Source organism: Arvicanthis niloticus, chromosome 20 (genome assembly GCF_011762505.2).
Source record: "Arvicanthis niloticus isolate mArvNil1 chromosome 20, mArvNil1.pat.X, whole genome shotgun sequence".
In the NCBI taxonomy this organism is placed as follows: Eukaryota; Metazoa; Chordata; class Mammalia; order Rodentia; family Muridae; genus Arvicanthis; species Arvicanthis niloticus.
This window is the reverse complement of record NC_047677.1, coordinates 38,791,013-38,817,168: the sequence shown is the minus strand read 5'-3', so window position 1 is coordinate 38,817,168 and position 26,156 is coordinate 38,791,013. Positions and strand designations below refer to the sequence as shown.

Sequence of the window (26,156 nt, the reverse complement as noted above, 5' to 3'; positions counted from 1 at the left end):
CGTGTGGTGGGAGAACAAGATGCTTTAACTTAAAATGAAATCGTAGGTGCTAAATGTTCAAAAAAAAAAAAAAAAAGATTGAGAGGAGATGGCATAGATGTTTGATCATGGTGCTTATTAAATTGCGTTTCCTATATTTGACAAACTTTACAGAGATATCCTACACAGAATAACCACTGAAACAAAACTGGAATGCACTAGGAAATGATGTGTCTATCTTGGTATTCAGGTGTAGTTCAGTCTCATGTGTGGTCCACTCAAGAGTGTGGAGGTCACTGTTGAAATTCCATTTGGCACAGTCTGATAACCGTGATTAAGAGCCATAAAGATTTGTCTCATTGACATTTCATTTTTCCTTCACAAAGGAAGACTGCCACGATTTTCTTATTTTTATTTCCTCTGAACTCTGATACCATCTATAGAGGTTAGATTTCTCTTAAAGGTAAAGTTTGACAGTAAACTATTTCTGGATAACTGCTTCATTTTGCCACAAAGGGCTCAGGGACACTTCAGATATTTCAGACATTATGCTTGGACTTTTAATGTTATCCACGATAAACATATAAATAAAATGACTTTGGCTAGGCAAATATCTTAAAACTATGCTACCCAAAATTAATTATTGCATTTTGTAAATACGACCATAGCCACATTGGCCAGGATTGGGTAGAGAGTGATGTTCTATAGAACACACTGGGCACACTGACATTTATTACTTTTATTTTAACCCATTATTTTTAGTGGTGTGTGTGTGTGTGTGTGTGTCATTGCATGCATATGGAGAATGAAGAACAGGGAACAATTTTCAGGAAATTATTTTCTCTTTCTACTTTTGATTTGGGGGTTCTCACTTAGGGTATCTGGTTGCAGGAAAGGGGTGCTATCCTCTCCACCATCTCGGCTGCCCACCTTTTAAATTGTGACAACTACCATTCCTAGTGTTTCAAGACAAACAAATCTTATAACACATAGTGATCTGAAAGGAAGCCCTGCAAAGTTTGGGGATGAAATTATAAAAAAGACTGATTCTTTTCTGACCCTCCTCCATAGTCTCTTGGTTTTTTGTTTGTCCATCTGTTTATATTAAACATGAACTGGCTATGAACTAAAAAAAAAAAAAAAAAAAAAAAAAAGCAAATAATATCAACTAGATTTTGTGTATGACTTCCAGCTCATGACGTGAAGGACAGGAACCCATTACATTCCGTCTTTTGATTAAAAACATAGGCATAGTTTCAAATATTTTCTTGAGGCTAGGGAGATGGTTGAAGTGGAAATTTCTAGTTAGGTCGGAGACACAGTTGTGTCACGCGACGTTTTTCTGGAAACTATCAAAAGGGAGGATGTTTTGCTGAGAACAGACACGTGACGTTTTCCCTGGAAGATGGCCTGGAAAAGGGGCATGTGATATTCTGCTGAAACAGGCACTTGAGAGGGCATGTCATGTTTAGAAAGGATATGAATAGAACCCCACATACAATGAAGGGGATGCTTTTGCATTGGTTTGCCTTGCAACACTTCGCTGGGCTTTACTGATCTTTCCTTGCTGTGACGTCATTGAGAGTAACACGTCAGGGAGCTTTCCAGATTCCAGCGGCTTCTTGCCATTTTTGAGGATTTGTGCCAACTCAAGGAGCCTGGCGTTTTCTTCGGGATTGAACCACTGCCGCTGATGTGTGTTTCGTGTTTGCTGATTGGACTGGGCTACAACTATCACTACTGATTCATATTTGACATTTGGGACAGGACGGCTGATATCCTGACAACAAAGGTTGGTTGTCTATACCTCCTTGTCCTATCTTTCTCCCCTCCCTTTGGTTGGTGGGCTAGAAGGGAGGTTAAAGTGTTTAAGAACACCTGTTAAAGCAAGTTTTGAAAAACCTCAGCCTACGGCAAGTGGTTACGAGTATTTGCTGTTCCTAAAGAGGAGCTTCAGCACCCACATGAAGCAGGTTACAAGGGAAACAGTGCCCTCTTCTGGCCTTTGTGGGAACAACATTCATACGCACACACCACACACATATACACACACGTGCAAATAATTAAAAAATTAAGTAAAACTGTTAAAATTTGCTTTCTTTCTCTTTCCCTGAATATTTATTAATTCAACAAACCATTTTCTGGCTAGTTTACGGTAGGTACTCTTTTAGACACATGAGCCATAACAATAAGGAAGTGTGCCAAGCTCATTTTAGTAAGTTGTGTAAAGAGTTTACAGTAAAAAGCGGGATAAAAAGAAGCAGCAACAAAAATATTCAACTAGTATTATACAAGACCAATATCCCTGCCATATTACAGAAGGAAAGGTTTAATATTGTCACAGAATTTATTATAATTAACTATTTTTCCAACAACTTTTGTCTGGCTCTTAGAAGGACACACATATGCACACATAAAAAAAACTGCTATTAATAATAAATATAACCTTCTGTTACAATTGTAAAATCCATAGCCTGCTGTTCTTTTTAATGTGAAGTTGAAATTGTGTACATGTATTATAATAAGCAAGCTTGTAATATTTAAATATAAATATTAAGTTAAATTTAAGTCGGCTATCAATGTAATTACCTTCTGACCACACTGCACACTTTTCCAGTGGTACCAGACATTGTTTCCATTTCCGTTTTGAGTTAATAATTGACCTTTAATATTTTACTGAGGTGTATATACGGTGTGCATTAATCAGTACGGAAATTCTTACACCGTCCTGATATCACTGAAGGATCCAGCCCACATGATGTTCATGTTTTCTAAGACTTAATTACCAAAGACAATTGAGGCAGGTTAAATCAAAACATCCTACGCGTCCTGCAGATACATCTAGACTACCCTGAGGGCATAGGAGGACAAATATCATTGCTTTTCTGTAATAGTGCCCACCAAGCATCTTCTCATCATCCTTAGATGCAGGCCATACCACTCCCATTCCTATAGGAGAAAGAAACAGGCTACCAGGCCCCCTACCCAGTAGCTAAGAAATACGGATTTTCTAAAATCATGTCATTTAAGAAAGCAGAGGTACCAAAATTTTAAGTTTGTTTACAGGTACCCATCGATATGCATTCTATTTATAGTTCCTGCAAGATTTGACTCTGTACCCCGTTATTTGATTAATTATACAGCTGTCAAATTACCTAGTGCTCTCACTGTTTCAACAAGACAGAAAAAAAAAAGTAACCCAGCTCCCATGCTCATGAACAGCTATTTGGGGACTAAGTTAATAGCATGACAACCAATATTGACATTAAAGTTATTTCTATTGGTACTAGTAATTTGATGAATACCGATGACCGTGGATTGAAGGATCTTTGGGGAGAGAAATACATCTTGTTATTTTAATGTTCACTCAAAATGATGCTATCAAGTAGAAAACAGAAAGGTTGACAGAAAGTGCTATCTGAAATTTAAGTCATCTGATAGCAAAAGAAGTTGGCTTTTAAAGATGGAAAGATGAATATGTTTAAATAGGGCAATGAAAATGAATTAAAGATACCAGGTGAGCAGAGACGTCCTCACTGCTTATATGCTCCTCAGAATGTACTAAAAAAAAATCCTAATGGCATAGTATTTTCAAATTTTATAAAGTAGCACTGCTCTGGAAATATTATCTAATAAAATATAAAATAAAAATAATTGGGGAAGGTGAGATAGGGCTGGTGGTGTACTTCAACCACCTAACATGTAGGAAGCCCTGGGTTCAGGTTTCAGTACCACATAAAACACTCTAGAACTTGGAGCTGAAGGCAGGAAGATTAGGAATTAGGAATTCAATGTCATCCTAGGCTACTTTTTACCTTGCCTCAAAACTGAAACAAGACAAAATCTAGATAATGCTGTTAAATGTTTACAGAATTACATAGATGCACATAATTTATATTTCAAATGCTTGAACAAAAACCATACAGTTTTAAAGGTTTGTTTTAATTTTTTTATATAGATGTATGTGCGTGTTGTGTGTATGTGGTGGGTGTTAGATTCTTCAAATTTGTAGGTAGAGGTGATTGGGAGATGCCTGGTGTGGGTGCTGGGAACCAAACTCCAATGAACCATTTCTCCAGTCCTGAGAACACCACACGCTAGTTTTAGAATTATAGTGCAGTTACATCTCTCTATAAAAATGTTGAATAGAACAAAAACTGATACATTGGAGTGGGTACCAGTTTTCCCGGAACTGGAATTCTTGGCAGTTGCCAGCTGCCATGTAGGTGATGAGAACCCAACCCAGATTCTCTCTGTCAGAGCAGCCAACCATTCTTGAGAATGTTAGCTACACCTCTGGCCCCCAGGATGCCATTTAAACCCACACAACAAATACTGAGAATGTGAAGCCCTAAAAGCAGTCATGAATGATGGACAGCTAGTGATCTACACACTATATCGAAATGCCAGTTGTTTTCACCATAAAAAGTATTGAAGGTAAACAACAGCCTGAAGGCAGAATTGCTGCTCTAACAGGCAACCAGTTACATATGTGAGAGAACCAGTCACATGTGAATTTAATATGTACAAAATGTTGCTTAATACCTGTTGCATGCGATTACTTAAAATTACACACTAGTGAAGAAAAAAAGCATCGCTGCTTATTTAAAAATTAAACTTAATTGGGAAAATTAATGTTTAAGGAATTACATAGATGCACATAATTTATATTTCAAGTGCTTGAACAAAAATCATACAGTTTTAAAGGTGTGTTTTAATTTTTCTATATAAATGTATGTGTGTGGTGTGTGTATGCGGTGGGTGTTAGATTCTTCAAATTTGTAGGTAGAGGTGATTGGGAGATGCCTGGTGTGGGTCACGTTTTACCCAGCATCCATTCAAGCTGACTGAAGGGGCTTCAGAATAGTAATAAGGTATATGTCCTTTTTGGTGTTGGAGAAATTTATAAAGATTCTATGAAGGTCTGCAAAGGCAATGGAGTAGAAAGTAAAATGCTAGTTATTTTCAATGCACGGAATTTTCTCTAATTAACTGGGAATGGTCCAAGTTTTATTCCTGTCACTGTGATAAAGTACCTTGACAGAAAACAACTTAAGGAAGAGAGGGCTTATTTTACATTGCACTTTATCATAACGAGGGCGTCAAAATGGCAGGAACTTAAAACAGCTTGTCACGCCAAATCAAAAGTCAACAAGAGCCTCGATAAATGAATACATATATGATTTTCACTAATTTCCCTTTCTCTTTTATGCACTCCAAATAAGTAACACAGGGAATGGCTCCACCTATGATGGGGTAGGTCGTCATCCCATATCAATAAACACAGATATGTCCAGGGGGCAACTGATTTAGGCAATCCATCATAGAAAGTCTCTTTCCAGGTGACTCTAGGTTGTTTGTGGCATATGGATGATCAGAACTAACCATCTAAACAATACAAACAGTACATACAGTAAGGTACTCTTGAGCTCGGAGACTGTAGCTAATTATGGTCTCCAAAACTGCTCATACAGATGTCTGCACATAAGACACTGAGGGACTCTGTCCCCAGCTGGTTCTGATTTGTAAATAAAGATGCCAGCAGACAACGGTTGAGCAGAGCAGATGGAGGTGAGAATTGAGAATTTCCGTGGGTTTGAGACTAGGAGAGGAGAAAGGAGAAGAAGGAGATTCACCAAGCTGGGAGGAGAGGAGAGATGTCCTGCCTAAGAAGAGTAGAGGACAGGGAGGCATGGCTATCATGTGAAGGAACCAGGAGAATGTGGCACAGAGCAGGGTCCAATCGGGGAGCCCTCTGAGTCCAGAGCAGCCAACGTAGGTTATCGAATTTAGTAAACAATAACTTGCAATTATTGGTGGGAGGTGGGTTAATCACATGGAAATTAGGAAGTGGCCCAGCAGTTGTATTATTTAAGGCATATCAAAATATAAAGGCTGTGTGTGTGTGTGTGTGTGTGTGTGTCTTTCATTTGGAAACCCAGAACATTAGGGCGGGTATTATTGAACATGCCACCGGGCTTGATTTATTTAATTTATTACAACGGGTGACTGTGACAAAATTGACGCATATTCTGAAGGCATCAAAATGATACCTATCTGAGATTGAAGTCCTGGGCAGGCAGAGTGAGCAGTGAGTTTGATGCTATTCAAATGGTCAGGCTAGAAGAGTTTATTTAAATGTGAGAGGTAGAGATTTGCCCCACACAGCTTTAGATTTGGGGCACGCATGCTTAAATTGATTTTTCATTTCCTCTGTACGTCCAGTCCAGCCTGTAGAGTCTCACTAAACTCATGAGTGTTTAGCTTTAAGAACAAATTGATTCCCACATATGTATCTTTGTCGTGTTATTCTGTCTGCTTGCTGTCTTCCAAGATGTCTGCTAATTCTCTAAGCTTGGACTCCAGGTACTTCTGTGCATCCTACAGCATCTCCAAGGACTTGTTAGACACCTAAGATAACGTGTTTTAATAGATACTCGTAAACTTCCTTGTAACCGCTCCTGTCTACATTCCTTGCCATTCTCTGTTGCTACATATTAGATATCAAAATAAACACAATAAATACATCCTGGAGAGAGATGCAAATTAACACTAGGATATACAACTGAGTGACAGTTGTTACAGATTGAGAGAGAATACTCTGTGAAGCATAGCCACACAGCAGTATGTGTATGGTCTACTGGGAGAAAGAATCCATATTTATATAAGGAAATTAAGGACCTTAATATTTAGATAGTGACTGCCAAATTTCAGGCCCTCCATATGTCTAGGAATGAGCTCAAACTGGACTATACACATTCCCTTTATAATCTACATGGTTTGGCCAGCCTGTGCTCTCCTGAGCTAGCTCACTATCCCTGCTACTTTCTGCTTGTGCTTTTTTATCTCTACTCCTTTGTTCTCTCTCCTGCTAGTTCTGTTACTCTCTCCTGCTCTCCTGTACCCCTACCCCTGGCCAAACTCAGCCTGCTTTCTTTTCTTTCTGCTCTGGACTCTTCCAGGTGCCTCTGGCTATTTTCTCTCTCTTACCCACAAAAAGAACCTCCCTTCAATGGAACAGTTATATCCACAGTGTCTTTACTGTGCTCCCCTCCCTCACTACGGTGACGACATCTAAATGTGCTTTCAAATAACCGTTTAAAAGTATTTCTCATCTCTCTCGGTAAAATGCAATACAAAAGGCAGCGCTGTATGCTAATAACAAAATTGATTCCTAAGACATCTTCCTAGGAGATGGTTTGGACTGGGGAAGAGCTCTGTAATGGAAAAATAGTGTGTGAATAGTGTCATTTTAGGTAATAAGAAAACTTGCTCTGCATCAGCATTCAATTAATTTGCCAGTGGGATATGACAGAGACCAGCACTCGGTCCTGATAGCTGAGTCTAGATGTCTCCATTTCTTTGAGGGAAGTGTTACTGATTGGCCTCTCGCATCTCAATCACTTACTCAATTAGCGGCCGTTTCTTTTAATTGTTTCTGCCCTTCTTAGAGCAGTCTCAGATATATAAAAATTAATTACCTGGAACTCACATCTTTATAATTTTAACCTTTCTGTGCTTCGGTTGTTTACAGTGACATTTATTTAAATTGTTTTTCAGATGACTGCGCGGAGCCACGTGATTGATCAAGGTGGGGGAGGGGCCGTGGCAGAAAGTCAGCTTTCTGTGGCGCTTTGAGACTTTTCCTGGAAATCCTTGGCTCATCAGAACTTGTTTTGACATGGCTGAAAGACATGTCCTATTAAAATGGTATTAAGGCAAGATCTTCTCTTCGGTGAAGCCATTACATTGCAAATTACACACAAGATGAAAACCTGTTTCAGCGTTACATTCCTTTCTCTTCCAATTATGACGAGAAACTTCCCAGACTACAGTCTGCTAATTCATGACAATGAAGCCAAGGTCACCGGCAAAGTCACTCACCTCTGCTCCATGCAGCCTTTATACTGTTGCCGTGGTCCTTGACAAACCCTGATATGTAACAGTAGTCTCTTCTCCTTCCATATCTGATATTTTATTATTATATTTGAATGAGTAGCCTAGAATAAGTGGGTTTTTTCATTCTGCTGTTTGATTTCATCCTCATAAAAGAGAGCTCATAAAAGAGAGTTCACACTATCTATGCTATAAGGTGTTATCGGTTATCTGTTACCTTCATTTAGTGAGGGTTTTGTTCCTTGTTTGATTTCGTCTGCAGTTTTCTGTCTGTTTCTATTGTCTGGTCCTCAGCCTTGTTGATGACTTTTCAGTCTCCCTCAAGGGTTCATTGTCTGCCTTTTCGTAGATTCTCAAAGAAGATCTTGCATACAAGCGTTTTAAATGAAGCAGCTGCCCAGTTTCCTGATGTGTACTGGACAACAGGTGTTGCAAAAGCAAAAGTGATTGTGATTGGCAATATTAATTCTTTGTGTAATGTCCAGGATGCCTTCTTGGAGTCTATCATAATGGTGGGCAGCAAAGTGGATTCCTTGTCTGTAATCCCCGGTTGGCTAAAACTGTTTATCTGTTCATAAAACTGAAAATACATAACCTTGCTTACAACTTGAACAGCTGATTTTCTGCTCATATATATACGAATATATATGTATATAAATATATATACATATATATTTTTTTTAATTGTTGAAATGTCAATCAAATTTTTACTGTGACACCATGTCCTAAAACCAACATGAAGTCATTACATGAAGGAACATCAAGCCTTGTCTCTGATTAGAGGGAGGAGTTTAAAGATGTTATCCTGGCAGCATTTAGAATTTGTTGTAGCAACAGCTTGAACATTTAGTGTGGCATAAAAATCTAAGGAAATAAAGATTTCAGAAAAGCCTCCAGCTAAACAATACCTCATAGACTCTTGACTACACATAGGGTAAAAATAAAATTGAAAGGTTTATGGATAATCTTCTATTTTTAAAGGAAGTTGAGCTTAGACTTACAGAGATGACAACACAAACTTTATGACTATGAACACTGCCTTTAAAAACCTAAAAACTCTCCATGAGGTAAAATTATCACCAGACTGTTCTAGAAGGATTGGCATGTTTCACATAGCTTTGTATGTTCAGGGCGATCCACACATGCGAAGTCCACAGCTAGGAAGGCTAGGCCTTTTTATTTTAGAATTTATTTACCAGTTTCCTCTGAGTAGTACTTTTAAATCACACTTAGATATAACAAGTGCCAAGATAACTACACACCAGGAAGAATAATGAGATTAATAAATCTGGGAATCATGCATTCTATAATTAAGCTGTTATTCTTGCCTGGGCTAGCATAGTATGACTATTATATAATTGCAGATAAATATCAAGCCGTTAATTCAAAGTAATCTTGCAGGTATAAAAGAAATAAAGTATCTAGTAACTCTTCAAAAATATCTTCTTTGCTAGGGCAATGCAAGTAATAACACCTGTGCCATCAGTATAAAGAGGTCTTAATTCAACTCTTTAAAGGTGCTGGCACCAGAGTCTTCAATTAGTTTGATTTCTGGAGCCAATCAGAGGTACTGATTTTGTGAGCAGGCTGGATGCTCTCTGACATTTACTACTGAAAACCTCTGTTATGTCCAGGCTTCAGTAAAGCTCTTATATTTTACCCTTTATCCATAGTGAAAATGATGTCATTAGTTATCCACGAGGGAGCCCTGGTCTCCGCATCACAGGGGAACTATCAATTTGCCTGCTTCACCCTAGCTCTAAGGAAACAGAAGTGCTTTTGTCCAGGCACTGAAATTGTAATATGTTCTTTCAGTAACTTTGGTAGATTCTAAGACTTTCAAAGAACTGGAAAAGAGAGTATGGGGAAGGAGGCGGGGAAGGAAGGAGGTAGAAGAGAGAGAAACATATGGAGGACAAAATCCTCTTAGAGTGTCCATTGTAGGGGAAACAGCTGAAATCTTACAAAAGGCCGCAACACTTAAAAATTAGCGTCTAAGTTTTTAAACATAAAAGACAGAAGCTCATGTGTACTTTCTTGAGTTCAGTCCTCGCCAGGATTAGCATTTCTGTGATGAAACACCATGATCGAAAGCAACGTGGGGAGGAAAGGGTTTATTTGCCTTTCATATATATCCAAGTCATAGTGCATGGAGGAAAGCCTACGCAGGAACTCAAAGAGGACAGGAACATGGAGGCAGGAACTGATGCAGTGGTCCTTAGGGGTGCTGCTTCCTGGCTTGCTCTCCTGGCTTGCTCAGCCTGCTTTCTTACAGAACCCAGGAGCATCTGTCCATGGATGGCCCCACCCACAAAGTACTGGGCCTTCCTCATATCAATCACTAACAAAATGCCCCACAGCTCTGCCTAGACACCTGACTTCATTTCCTCAGTTCATGTTCCTTCTTCTCAGATGACTCTAGCTAATGCCAAGTTGACGTGAAACTAGGTGGCACACATGCAATGCAAACTCTGTATTTTCCTTTTCCCTTCGCTCTTTAAAAATATATTTCAAATAAAATAAAAATATATTATAAATAAAATATAACTTAAAATACATTTGAAATAAAATATAATTACACCAAGTAAATAAAATATCATTATATAAACGTATACCATATGCATTATATATAGTGTATTATTAAAATATGTTTCAAATAAAATGTATTTCTTTTTTCTGTTTCCTCCCTCCAATCCCTCCCATTTACCCCCCTCACTCCTCAAATGGATAGCATCTTTTTCTTACTAGTGTCACGTTTGCACATATATGTAGTAAATAAAACCTGCTGCGTTCGTTTTTATTGTTTATGTGTATACTATATGGTGCTGACTATACTGTGTTGGATAAATAATTAGCAAAGTAGGAGAGGCTAATATGCCCTCTCTCAGCAGTCCTTAGTAGCCTTATGTTCTACAACTATGGGTTGGACCCCTTGAGATTTTCCTTGGCCCAAATCAGCATGTCAGAGATGGTCCTTGAGCCTTGGTTACAGGAGTTGGGTTGTACATGTTTCCAATGGGGCTGGGGTTCCTAGGCTGCATTGGCCTTTGCATTGTGTATCCAGTTGTGGGTTTCTCAACAATGGCTCAATTTATTTTAAAGAGAAGCATCTTGGATGAAGGGATGAGGGCTACACTTACCTGTGGCTATAAGGCCAGCTTTAGAGTGTAGATCAATGTATATTGATCTAGTAAGGTCCTAGGCTCTCTTCTAAGACTCACCCTCCTTAGCCCTGGATACACTTCCATATTAGTTCCCTCATGTTGAATGCCCCTTAAGTCCAATTAGTCAGCTATGGGCTACCTCAGCATATGAGTGCCACTACTACATCTTTAGGGATATCTTGTGGTGCTGGTCATTGTTGTGATTCATTGATAGCACAGCTATGGCACTACTTCTTGCTTCCTATTTTTGGTCTCTAGCATAGTAGTTTGTGGTACCATAGAAGCTAAACAGGAAGGACTCTTTAGGGTTAGACCAAGCTCAAATTCAAATCCTGTGTCCTAAGCATGCCGTATCTTCCAGGGGAGTGTAGAACCTCGAAAGGCAGCCTGGTTTCTGGTTGAGCACAGGCTAGAAACCACCAGAGATCCCAGGTGATCCTGAGTGTCTCCAGGAGAGACCGCAGGTGACCCTAAGGGACAGCAGGCATTTCATCATGCCCCCAGACTCCAGGCTCCTGACACAAGGCTTCAGCCCTCCATAGATTTGTGTTTTTCATTCATGTAAGGGCAATACCCCTGCTACCCGCTCCACAGGTAGAAGGCCACAAGATGGATCTCCATATTAATGAGATATCTAAAGGCCAAAAGGGCTTAGCCAATTAAGCTTTCCTTCCCAGACCTTGCTCCCTGCAAAAGGTATTTAACCTCAAGCCTGACCTGAAAAAAAGGAGGTATGGTTTCTCTTCTAATTTCTACCATGACAATAAACATCTTAAAATCATGGGCTGTTTCTCTTTCATCAGGATCCACCATGGGGAGCAATGGAGAAAGCCTTCAACTACAGAGCCGCTGTCTAATCTTTTGCAGAAGACTTCTCTGCATTCCTAGCCACAAGCCAGCCGACCAGTGGGACAAGCCAAGGACTCTTCCCGTGGGGTGCAGCCGGAGTGTCTCTCCCCCTCTCCCCTTTGGCCATGGGCCATTCCAGCCAGCGGGCCCCCACTTTGTTCTCAGCTCTTCCTTGGCTTCCAGGGGTGCCTGGGTGCCTAAGAGCCCGAGAACCAGATGAGCTAGCTCTGGCTCTTCCAGGACCTCAGTCTGTGCTCCCCCACCCCCCAGATCAGTGTCTCAGCAGTGGCTTCTCACAGCCCAACACCTGCCTGGCACTGGCGTGGGGTGAATGCAGTCAAACTTCCCACGCCTCTGCCTCCCCCAGCAGCCCTAGCCCTGTGGCAGGGCAGATGCAGGACCCACACTCTTAACCCAGCAGGGGAGGGAAGTTAATATGGAATATATTTATATATTTATGACATATTAGGTATATGTATGTATAAAATCTCTCTCTATATATATATATACATGCATGCATACATACATGCATATATATACACATACATATGAATAAAATAAAAGTAGCTATGCCACTTGGGCTGGCAGTGTTCCCCACAGGGTCTACAGACAATCAAAACAAAGACAAGAGAAGGTAAAAATAGCCCCTTGTGCAAGACTGTGCAAAAAAAAAAAAAAAAAAAAAATGATTTAAAAAATGATGTGAGAGGAAAAAACCCAACCCACTGGATAAAGTTAAGGACATCTATCTCATTAAAAGTCTACTGAAAGTCAGGAAATGGTGCCTTGTCAATTTAATCTGTGCAGAGCAATCAAGGTTTGGCACTGTCAGTATCTGCCATGTTGAAAGAATGTAGACAGCACCATGTGGTTTGTGCAGTATTTCAGGAGACTGAATCTGTTCCATTACTACTGAAGATGTTTTGATGAAGCAGCCAGCACTCTGCCGTGGCCTGGTTTAGGGATGGGAGCTTTGCTAAACCCTATTTCATCTTCGGCTTTCTTCTCTTATTTGTTTCTCCTCCTATTTTTGATGCTAAGAGATTAACTAAACCAAAATTATTGTGCTTGATGTCAGAAATGTAATTTCTATTTAAAAACACACTCACTGGACATATTGCATTAAAAACAACTTACTTTGCAGCTAGGAGGAAACTGTGCCCAGTGTCAGGAGAGAGTGAGATTGTAAGTTCAGCCTCACTGAGGTACTAAGGTTTTAAGTCTATTTTCTCGAAAGTAAAAATATGCAGTAACATTTGTAAAATCAGCATAAAAATAAAAAAAACGTTATTTCTTTTCATATTCATTGTAGGAACAAAAATATCGACTAAGAAAAACGAGTAAGGAAATATACAGACACAACCATAATTTGGTTTGTTGTCTTGGAGTATCATCAAAACGTAAACTAGAAACTTGGCATTTTCCGCAAGACACGCTCGAACAGGTGACATGGCTCATTTGGTGTTCAGACCTCAGGAGAACTATGGGAGGTCAATGGATTAAGTAGAGGAATGAAAAAGTTAAAACGGCAATCAAGTTTTAAGTGGACTTCAATAAAAATAGATTAGAACCAGGCATTTAGGCAAACACCTATAATCCCTAGCATTCAAAAGGTAGAGGAAGGAGGATCAGAAGCTCAAAACCAGCCTCCACTGCAGAAGATCCCTAAGACAACCCAATGAATAAACAAGTAAATAAGAAATATAAAATGGATTAGAATGGATTAGGTGGGGAAACCCTGATAATTCAGTTTTAAGAAGTAGGTTTGAACATTTGTATCTAGATAGAGATGCCTGTTAAATCTTAATGTTTGTTGTTGGTGGTGGTGGTAGGTTTTTTTTTTTTTTTGATCATAGAACATAATGAAACATTATTTTAAAAAGTAACTACCTTATGATTGCAATTATAAGTGTCAGGGCCTAGTTGTTCAACTTTGTCCAAGACCAACATCAACTGTCTGCTGATGAAGTGTATAACTAATGTGCTCTGGTGTATTTTAGAATTCTTTGGAAGTGTATCAACAAATATGTGACAAACTGATAACATCAAAGGCCCAGCCTGGAGTAAAGAACAAGTTGAAGAAATTGTTACTTCAGTCAGAGGTAGCTTTTTGATGCCCAAGTCATTTGGCTTCCGTAAAGGTCAGAAATAAAGGTTGAATTCTTCACAAAGGTAAGAGTGACTTTTAAGGTACAGTGCTGATCTTGTCCTTGCAGACCTGTCCATCACTGCTGGCCAACCTCAGTAAGTCCATGATATTGAAGTGCCTGTAATGCCAGCTTCATCAGGGCTGTCTTATACCACAACCCACTTTTAAGACAAGAAGCAACACAGAGATCGCCATGCCCTTAATGGGAGAGGAGATGGGAAATTCACATCTCCAGTTTGTGTTTTATGCAGAGGCTCAAAGATCCAAGTAAGTAATTGGTACAGTCTATCATTTTATTCATTTTATTCTTTTTTTTTGTATTTTATCAGTGGTCCATAACCCCATGTAATCCTCACAATAGTGATAAGCATTTCAACGACATTGGTTTCATCAGTGTATATTAATTCTGTTTTAATCCAAAAGCCAAATGAACAGAAATTTTGGTTCAATTCTCTATGAGGTAATTGAAGTTGTCTACAAATTTGTCACTATCAAAGAAGACATAACTAACCAGTCCTAGATAGAAATGAGAATGGATCCTAAATGAATCATCAAATACTGAAGAAGGCTATGAAATCATCGTTGTTGTGGGGAGTTCTTCAGAGAGGGAGGTACACCCAGAGTTGAGAATATCTGCTTTTGAGTATTCATGATGATGATTATGATGATAATGATGATGATAGTGATGGTGATGACAGTGATGGTGATGGTACAGAAAGACAATAAAAGTAGAGAAAGCAAGGAAAAATTAAAGGGAGGAAAGCGTGAAGTAGGGAAGAGATCAGTAAGTCAGGTTGGGTCATGCATAGGTACACTGCTGTGCACAAAAAGCACGTGAAATAACATCCAGTTATGCTTCTCTGAACTCTAAGATCCACCTGTGCTACCATCTGAAGATACATGGCTCTCTAAAACATGTCCATTGAGAAATTCTCAATCCCAAGGTGATGAATTGGGAGGTAGAGCCTTTGTTAAAAGAGTGAAACAGGGACAAAACTCCAACTGTAATCAATGGATTAGTGCCACGGTGAGTAAGAAGTCTAAGAATGGTTCCATGTTCATTTATCCTGTGAGAACACAGCCAATGCCACACACTTTATACTGAAGCTCTGATCTTAAGCCTTCCACACTCTAGAATATTGAAAAACCAATTATGTACTGGTTTAAACCTACCCAGATTCTGGTAATTCTGCTGTGGTTTAAACACACTAAGAATTGTGTCTCGTATAGAAATTATCACATACTGTAGGAACGCACACAGTCAGCTCCCTCTCTGAACTCAGTCTTTTCTTTGGATCATTTGCTCCCTTTTCCCCAAATTAATTTTAGTTCACAGTAAAGAAAACATAAGAAGTATGCTCATGTTTAAATTTAGTTAATGAATGATGAGTTATGTACTGTAAGTCTCTGGAGGGGAGAGTCTTCAAGAACAGACATCATCCTTGACCCAGAGTGGCCTTACCACCTAAGACACAGCCATGAAATCAGAGGCCTTTATAGTTCACAGAATTTCTGAGATTCACATTGTTCTGCCATTCCATGGTAAAACTCTAAGTGCATTTCCCTCTACCCAAAGAAATGTGTATATATTTTTATAGACTTAAAATTGAAAATCAGATAAGTGAGTTTGTGGTGGTTTCCTTAATCATCATTACAAAAATGATTCATATCCCAAATAGCTAATTTGCAAACCAATTATTGGAGCTCGATTATTTTGGAAGCAAATGATCATCATCTTGGCTCTCTTTTGATGTCTATTTGCATATCATTTTGAAATCTCCAGATCTCTGCATATGATAATGTACCACTATCTTACAGTAGCCAGTCTGACCCTAGAACAGTGTAACTGAAGGTCATTACACACATACTTTATAGGTTATACATCTTGCAATGCGTACAGAAAACATAAGTTTAGCCCCAGTGTGATTTACCAATCTGGCATGTGACATCTTTTAAACAGTGTGTGGTATAACATTGCTTCTGAACACAAGACATATTTACAACCTAAATATTCAACCCAAGAACTTCCTTATTTGTGGCACTTCATATCAAAGCAAACAGACTGAGAAATGAGTACTCTGAATAGATAATAGTGTTTTTAATAACTTGTAGCCCGGTGCATGGATGCCATACTGATAAGTGCAAACTGGCTTTTACGACTCTCAAATCACATTCAGATGCTTCCTGCAGAGTTCTTTAATCCACTCACATCTCCTCCTTGCTTTTCCTTGCGTATGAAAATGTCACCCAAAGAGTAATTTTTTTTAGGAAGTGGTCTATTCATATGTCTTCATATAAATTCACTGTCAAATTCTACTTTGGAGACATAGAGGTTTTGGGGTGTTCATTACCATTTTGACACTATCACTATGAATAAATACAGGGTCTCTGGTAATTATTCTCTGATTATTCAAAATGTCAAGTTTTTTCTATTTCAGGAAGACAGAATTAACTGTCGTTATTATTAATTGATATTATTCTTACCTCAAACCATCAACATCACCACAAAAACCACTGCAAGGATGAGAAAAATCTTACTGAAATTTTAATAGAAATGTGGTAAATTCTCTTCACCTTTCCATAGAAACTAAAAACTGAAAAAAAAAAATCCAAAACAAAACAGTCATTTGGGGCCTCTAATTTGGTGCTGTAATCTACTTTACAAAGTTTTGCCAGGAAATTAATGCATGGTTTTGGTTTCTCAAACCTGGATTTGAATGAAGAGAATCTATCAACCCTGGAGAGACTCAGAAGTGTCCTGCATAGGAATGGGCACAAACTCAGGAGGCTAAAGGAATAAGAAAGAGACTTGGAAAAGAATTCCACAATAGACAGGGCTTAAAAAGCCATATGTTTTCTCTGAAGCCATATTTGAAAATTGGGATTATATTCTTAACATAATCAGATATCATTGAAATGTTTAACTAGGTATTTGAAAGCCATTTGCCCCAAATTGAGGAGAAAGGGGGAATGTTAATAAATCAATTAAATTAATTAGCTTTATAAAGAATGATATGTTTTTATAAATAGCCTATGAGAGTGTAAATTGGTACAGCCATGATGAAATTTAGTATGGAGGTTTATCAAATGGCTAATGAGAGAGCTAAGGGGGTCTTTGTTGATTAAGGCTGGGTTGGTGTCTACCTTTCTCCTTTGATAGTGTGTGATAGATATCCAGTACCATGAACACTAGATAGTAGGGCTGAAGGTACTATATTAGGCACCAGCTTGACTTCTGCAGATTCAGTGAATTGTGGAGGTATTGTCTACAGCAATAGAGCCTTCCCATCAGTATGTGGAGAGCAACCAACAGCCATGGCAACCAACAGCCATGGCAACCAACAGCCATGGCAACCAACAGCCATGGCAATAGCCTCAGTTGTTTGAGAATTTCCATGGGACCCCTTTGGCAACAATTTCATTTAACATAACGTAACTTAACTGGGTGATGAGAGATGTCTACTTGGGCCTCTGTCCATCTAAATATAGATTTAAAAATATAGGTTTATATAGGTAAAATATAGACTACCGTCTATGTTTTAGAAAGTTTCTATTGCATGAGGTTTTTATACCCTCTCTTTAATGGACCTTACTTTTAGCTCTCCAGACTGCTCCCAGTTTAATCTTCCAAGTCCAGTTCCCCATCCATCTGCAACTATCTATTCTATTTCCCCTTCCTAGATTGATCCAATACTTCTCCACAGTCCCTTACTCCAAATCTAACTTCTGTGATTATATGGATTTTAGCCTGCTTATTGAAGACATAACAGCTAATAGTCAAATATAAGTGAGTATATAACATATAACATATCATAAAACATGATTTTTATTCTACCTCCATCTATTTACCTCTGCATTTTGTTTTTTTAGCACCTGTATAATAATCCATTGTGTGAATGCATCACATTTTCTTTATCCATCCATTGATAGGGAGACATTTTGTTTCAATTTCTGGGTATTATGAATAGAGCAGTAATGAACTCAGTTGTGCAATAGTTTTGATGGTAGGACATTGAGTTGTTTCGGTATATGCCCAAGAGTAAGATAACTGTGTGTTTAGGCAGGTCTATTCCCAGCTTCCTGGTGAACTGCTATACCGATTTCCACAGTGGTTGTACAAATTTTGCACACTCGCCAGCAATAAATGAGTGCCCCTCTTACTCTGCATCCTCACCATCTTGAGTTCTCATTTGCTTTATTGATCTTGATCATGCCAATGGATAGAAGGTGAGATCTCAAAGTGGTTTTGATTTCATTTCTCTGACGACTAAGGATGTTGAACATATCTTTAACTGCCTCTCATTATGATCTCTTTCCTCTCTTTAGGATATTCTGTTTAAATCTGCATCCTATTTTTAATTGGGTTATTTGTGTTCTCAATTTTATTTATTTATTTATTTTTGGTTCTTTATATATTATAAAAATTAGTTCTCCATTACATTTTTGCTCATCCTGTAGGCTGCCACTTTGTCCCAAAGATAGTGTCCTTTGCCATACAGAAACTTTTATGTTACGTGAGGTCCCATTTATTAAGTTTTAGTCTTGATGCCTGTACTATTGGTGCTCTGTTCAGAAGTCCCTTTCTTGTGCCAATGAATTCAAGACTCTCTCCATTCCTGCCCCCACCCCATTCTCTTCTGTCAGGTTCAGGGTATCTGGTCTTATATTTAGGTCTTTGAACCATTTGGAGTTGAGTTTTATGCAGGGTGATAAGTATGGATTTATTTGCATTCTTCTACATGTGGCTATCCAGTTTGGCCTGCACCATCTGTTGAATATGCTGTCTTTTTCTCCAGAGTCTATATCTGACTTCTTTGCCAAAACTCAGAGATGTCCATAGGTGTATGGCTTCATATGCTGGACATCCATTAGATTCTATTGATCAACATGACTGTTTTTATGTCAATAACATGATTTTTATATTACTATAGCTCTATACTACAATTTGAGATTGATGATGGTAAAGCCTCCAGTACCTCTTTAATTATTTAAGATTGTTTCAGGTACCCTGGGGTTTTGTTTTGCTAGGTTTGTATTTTCATATAAAGCTGAAAATTTCCCTTTCAAGATTTTTGAAGAATTTTGATGGATTTTTATGAGGATTGTCCTGAATACATAGATGACTTTTGGAAGCATGGCCATTTTTAGTAAATTATTTTTACCAAAACATGAGCATGGGAGATCTTTCTATCTTCTGGTATCTTCTTCAGTTTCTTTCTTCAATGTCTTAAAAAGTTTATTATTTAAAAAATCTCACTTATTTGATTAGTTTTCCATGATATTTTATCATTTTGAGGCTATCGTGAATGGTATTATTTTCCTGATTCTTCTCTCAGATCATTTGCTTTTTGTAAATAGGAAGAATAGTGATTTATTTTGAATTAATTTTGTATTTTGGTACTTTTCTGAGGTGTTTACAGATGTAGTAATTTCCTGGTGGAAATTTTGGTGTCACATATGTATGAAAGAACATCATATACAAATAAGGTTACTTTGACTCTTTCCCTTCCTACTTGCATTTCTTTGGTAGCCTTCAGTTGTTTTATTGCTATAGCTAGGGCTTCCAGCATTATATCAAATAGGTATGAAGAGAAGGGGTAACCTTCTCTGTCACATTCCTGATTTTAGTAGAAATGCTTTGAGTTCCTCTCCATCTAGATTGATGCTGGCTGAACCCACCTGTTTTTAATGTGGACAATGTTTAGATGTTTCTGTATACTGTGTTTAATCAGTGGCCTTTTCTTTTATAATTGAAGTCAATTGTCGTTTATTTTTCTATCCATGTGAAAAGGCAAAATATCCAATGTTGTCAGAGCAAACCCATGGTAATACAAAGCCTTGAGGCACCTTCCCAAGGTGGGAGGTCAACAGGACAATTTGGAAAACTTTATTAAAATCTTTTGTTTTTATAGTTCTATTTAGGAAACAAAAAAAGGATCAGGCTGAATGCTCTCCCATTGACATTTTGAATGTGGCATGTTGATATATTTTTGGCTCGGGGCATTTATTACCTTGTGGCATTTTGCCTCAGCTGTTCCTCTGCACAAAGGGATAATATACTGCATAATTAATTCAACACAAGCCTGCCAGTACCACACCTGGCTGTTTAAAAAATACAGAGCACAGGTACTCAATCCTTTTAAAGGGCTAAAGTCATACTGACGTAACGAGGAACACCAAATCAGAATAAATTAGGCAGCATTGACACTTACAACTCAGTTTTCAAAGGTGAAATTCAAATTAATTATAGTCATATATTTAAAAATTAATCTAAATTACCTATTTCTTGTCATGAGTCACTTCAAGAACACCCTACCAGGTTGTCACATTACATATGACATTGACAATGAGAACTATAAGCAGTACTGTTAAACCCTTTACTAGAAATTAGTTGTATTGCTTAATTCTACTTTACTGGTACCCCATGAACATCACATGTGATGGACATTTCCCCCTAGACTCTACAGATAGTGGCATGGTTCCTAACACCGCTGAGAATTTCAATTCATATTGACTTACTAGAAAGTGTCCTAGATTATGGCAGAAAACATCTCTATAAGTTCTTTCCAAACCAATTTGGGACGCCATCAGAGAGTTTCAAAAATACATAGCCAAGGAAAAGTTAAACCTATACCTAACATAGTTTACATCTTCCATCTTCTACTTTGGCACCTATGTCATAGCCATATGTGAAGACATAGACATAGATGAAGAATTCACATGAATTAATATTTGGAACTCTTTTCCCCAAGTAAAGATGTACCTAATCATGATACTTGAAATATCATTACTTTAATGCTTCTTCAGACTTCAGAAAATCAATTCCTTCTCAGAGTGTAACTGTTCTACCAAAGATTGCAATGTCTTATTACTGTGATGCTCTGATAGAGCCTGCATCTAACACAACTATCACAGATCCTTCATCCCTGAAGAGCAGTGTTAGAGCTGTACATCTGAGATGGTGCTGCCTGAAATTTTGATCTCTGTTACTGTCACCCCAGTTGATGAGCCGTGGCTTTTACTACCTGAATCTGAGGCTTCTGCTCACTTGTTGACCTTTGGGGGACACATACCATATATCACCTGGATGTGTTGTTTATCAGTTGTGCTGTAGATGGTCTAAGCCACCATTGTTTCTTCTGCAAGCATGTGTACAAGGGCCCCTAAAAACTCCAGGGAAAACACATTGAGAAGAATTGCCCTAAAGATTGAGCAGTGGGTCAGTTCAATATTTGAGACATTATTGAAATGGGTAGGCGGCATGATGAGCGGTGTGTTAAGACACCTAGGGCTTGCTATGGCAACCAGGCAAAATGCTTACTTTATGGGGGTTGTTTGAATCCTCTTTAAAGGGCACCTTGACTAGAAAAAGGACAGGCAAATTGGGACATGCCCCTACTTTAAATGAATTAAAATATACAAGTAATATGGCTGTTTTTATAATGAGTGGTTATATTAAATCAATGTGTGTGCACATATATATATATATATAAATCAATGTGTGTGACATATATATATATGTCACACACATTGATTTAATACACACACACACACACACACGCACACACACAAGCTCTTTACATTTGCTTGTTTGTGATAGGACAGAGAGTAGTATAGCTGTCTTTATTGGTTTAGTCTGTTCTTTGCATGGTGCATGGAGTCAACCATATATGAACACACTTAATAGGTAAAATGACGGTGGCTTTGGGCACATCCCAGTTAGTCAGAAAGGGTGGTAATGGATCTCTGCTGAGCTAGGCAATAACTACAGAACAGTGAGAAGGCACAGCTGGGGAGATAGGGATAGAACTGGACTCAGAGATGTAGTCACAGACTAATTCAAGTGAAACAGAACTTACTGATGTGGTGTTGCTTAAGTTAGTCTTACTAGAAACTGTATTAAGGCCCCCCAAAAGAGTTAAAAACATAGAAATCTAGATAGCTCTACATTTAAGATTAGGAAAAAAATATAAGTTTTTGCAAAAGGAATAAAACCAACCAAATATTCAAGATGAATTCAAAGCCCTTTAGGGAAAGAAAAGAAATGTGGAAAGAAAAAGACACAGATGTGTGAGCTCTCAGCCTGTAGAATATTTATATAGAGTATGGCCTGAGAAGACATTTTCATTGTTGGACATCTCTGGAAATCCCATCATACTGGACAGAGTAGCTGTGAAGAATAAGACAATATAAACAAGCAGAAGGAATTATTTTTGACAGATTTGTGGAAACTAGATCTCTTTTGTAGACTGCAGTGGAGATATTTGCAGCTGGGTGTTATGAGAACCTGTCCAAAGGACTTTACCAAAGAGAGAAAAGGGTTTTCTTGCATTATAGGCAGTTCATTTTCACATAGTGAAAAGCATGTGGCACAATAACTCAAAAAAGTAGCGAGTCAGAGCATCTAGTTACAGATAAAATACTCAACAAAAAAATTTTCAAGCAACAATATATATAATATATAATACTATAATTGTATAATATATGTAATATATCATATATGAAAATATATAATATATAATACATAACATTTATATATAATATATAATAAATAATAAATGTTATTTAATATATAATATTAAAGTATATAATATATTGTTGATTGACACTGTTTATTGATATATATATTCATATACATATACTCAGTTTTAAGCAAATGCATCAAACTTTTTTGTATCTTTGCTCATATTTAAGTAAGAAGACACAAAAATGTAAAAACATATTAACAGAAATTTGAATGTGAAACATAAAAACAACTCCAGTTTGACCCATTGTGATACAGAATGAATTAAATTAATGAACAACGAATTCTACACACCTAGTTATAGAGGTTTTATTCATGAAAATAGAAGACAAACATTATAGGCATAATAACTTTAAAATTGATAAATAAGGCTAAATTTATAAAGAAAAAAACCCATTATTTTGTTAAGATTTTCCTCATCTTATTTGACCAGGCTCTGTAACTAATATGGAGTCTCACAATATCAGTCCTCAGTTGATATAAATTAATTTTGTTTATAAAATTAATAATGAAATTAATAATAAATAACTGGCCTAGAACTATCTATGACTTTTTTATCTGATACCAGATATAAATAATATATTAAACACTATTAATATTAATGTCCCTAAAGACATTAATTTTTTTCACTGAATATAGTTTTCTCTAGTAGAAAACAAAATTTACATTTATAAAATATTTTATCTCTAAACATATGCTCATTAAAATAATTCATTTTAGTTGATAAATTCTGTATATACTATAGTAGAATTAAGAATATCACTATGGTAACTATTGAAAATTATCTCATAAAGACAGGTATGAGTAGGTGAAAGGACTTTTGGGATTCAAAGAATTAGTTTGAGGAAGGGTTAGCCAGCATGTAACTAAAGTCAGCATGTGTGGTTTACTGACATCAATAATTTCTCACTCTGAATAGCAAGATCTTACTTATTGTAAATTTCTAAAATTATATATTAATTATATACTAGTTATAATATATAATAAATATATACTATATGTACATGCATAAAGAGAGAGAATGAAAAGACATAAATGAAGCTATTTGAATGTTAAACTTAAAACTGAACTCCAGTTTGACCTGAGATACATCTAGAGTAATAATGATGTGTAAGAACACATAAACCCCTAAACATATCCTTTCTCATATGGTCTTCTTAGTTGAGATTTAGACACTTCCTCAACAATGCTTGTCTACAACTAAACAAAACACCCTACAGTTACCCATGCTAAACATGCTTACTGCACTAGAGGCAGCAAAATTGAGATGCTTCTTCAAAATTTCATAGAATAAAATAATGGCTTGATGAAAACTTTAAATGATTATCATTTGAAGGCACTGTGTTTGGAAGTAAACATACCCCCTCCCTTTTTTTCTGGGTGGCAATACAAACAATTTCTACTAAGTAACTATTAATTAAGTTACATATACATTTGTGGAAGTAAATATGAACTTCTCTTTGATTAACAGAGCACTAAGGAATGAATCAGTCTCTTAGAATGATGACATATGAGACTACAGGGGTGGCTTTGAGGTTAAGAGCACTTACTACTTTTATAAAGGACTTGTATTTAGTTCTCAGAACGCATACCATTCATTTAACTCACAACTGCCTGTTACTCCAGTTCCTGGGGATCCAAGACCTGCCTCTGATCACTACTGGCACCAGGCATATAGGCACAGGCACTCACATACATACAAAACAAATTTAAAAAAATTAAAATATGAAGTGTAATGATAGTTTATTCTAGAATTTTAATGTAGCATTAATTTATAAAGCATGGTTTGAAAAGCTATCTAAAAGATACTTATTGTCATTAAAGTGTTTATTTTCTTTGTTTAAAAACACCCTTTTATACAAGAAAACATCTGCTGTGTCCAGAGGCCCGAACATGTCTGTTCAAACTGCTTTTCAGAGAATGAATGTGTAAGAGATTTCTTGACCAGATATCAGTTCTCTCCTTGTATTATAATAATACATTCTGAGCAAAGGAACAGATTTGCCAGTTGAAAAAAAAAAACCCCACTAACTTTTAAAGTTGAATTATGTCTTCCTTAGGTACTAATATCCAGTGTGTAAAAGTTATCATGTGTAGTGTGAGGATGGTGAAGGAGATGCAAAGGCACATCTGGCATCTGGTTTCCACAGGCAACATCAATGCCCAGCTTAACACATGCCACAGAGACCACGGGACTCTTCTTTGTTAGTGTGGTACCATCCAGGCAATGGATATCGCTGGTTATACATGTTAACTTACACACACACACACACACACACACACACACACACACACACACACAGTGTATAATTTGTCACATATATTCACTTACTCATAGTACCAAGGGAAATTACATAAACTCTTTGAAGGCTCGTCTGTAAAATTTGCATAATAATAGGACTTCTGCAAAAGAAACATATATGGGCTCAGTTAATATCTGTTCAGTGCTTATGAGTTTGTGCCAAACTGAACATTGAATATTACTGTTAGACATTGTTATCATTTATCTGGCTTCTCTAACCTCAAAAGAATAAGATTCTTCATCAGTATCCCAGTGTGCTCTGAGCTCTTCACAAAACTCCAGGGTATACTGCTGCTCAAACCATAGCTTCAGCCTTTCCTCAAAAGACTAAGTCCTATTAAACAGTCTCCCGATCAAGTTGATGAGTATAATTCTTCCTATGCCAATAATCCTTCTTGTTGGAGTTTCAGAAGCTACATTAACTAACCCAGAAACAAATTAATAGACAAATACTTTCACCATTCCCATTAAACATTACAAAGACACACTGTTGTTTTCAACTCATAGTACTTTTCTCACTGAAAATCAAATATTAAGTTCAAGACATAAAATTAAATTGCCTGTATTTATATTTTTATACAAGATTGTTAGGTCTTTTACCTTTCAATATTAGTAAAAATTTTTGCCATTGTCTGTGGCCATATACCAGATCAAAGCATCTAATCTCAAAATTAGTAAAATTTATTATCATACAATATGCATCAAAACATTAATACTTTATATAGTTGTTGACCATTCAGGTCAATATTTTAGTGGTTGTTTGTACACTATAGTTGTACTATAGACTCTGTTCTCATACATGTAAGATACACTAAAAAATATCTACAACACTGGATAAGAACATAAAATGAAAACATTTCTCTTTTATTATCTAAATTATCATGTAAGTACAGCATACTCCAAATTTTTGTTTCTGTTTTCACATTACTGATAAAAGCTTCAAAGATTTTTCCAACAAATTATAACACTGGGAGTTATTTTTGGAACTTAGAAAACTGGACCAATAATGAAATTCAGGGAGATGACTACTTGGAATTTAACCTCTATGAAACAACAACAACAACACACACGCACATCTGAGAGAAAAAAGAAACTATGTTAACTTTAAGTAGATGCCTGAATGGGTTACAATTAGTTTTTTGTTTTCTTACCTTTCTAAAATGTATATTTGTTATACAAAATGGTGGACTTATTTCTTAAATATTTTTGCATGTATATCATGAACTTTGGTCATATTCACCCCAGTTGTCTTCTGCTGATCCCCCTATTCCTGCTGGATTCTTTTCTCAAACA

The 26,156-nt window shown here is 37.1% G+C and overlaps 1 protein-coding gene across 1 annotated transcript in view; it reads right to left on the bottom strand.

Moving 5' to 3' along the window:
• Positions 1 to 26,156, bottom strand: part of Pcdh15 (protocadherin related 15) — a 777,836-nt gene that overhangs the window by 347,060 nt on the left and 404,620 nt on the right. The gene's annotated exons all lie outside the window — the stretch shown is intronic.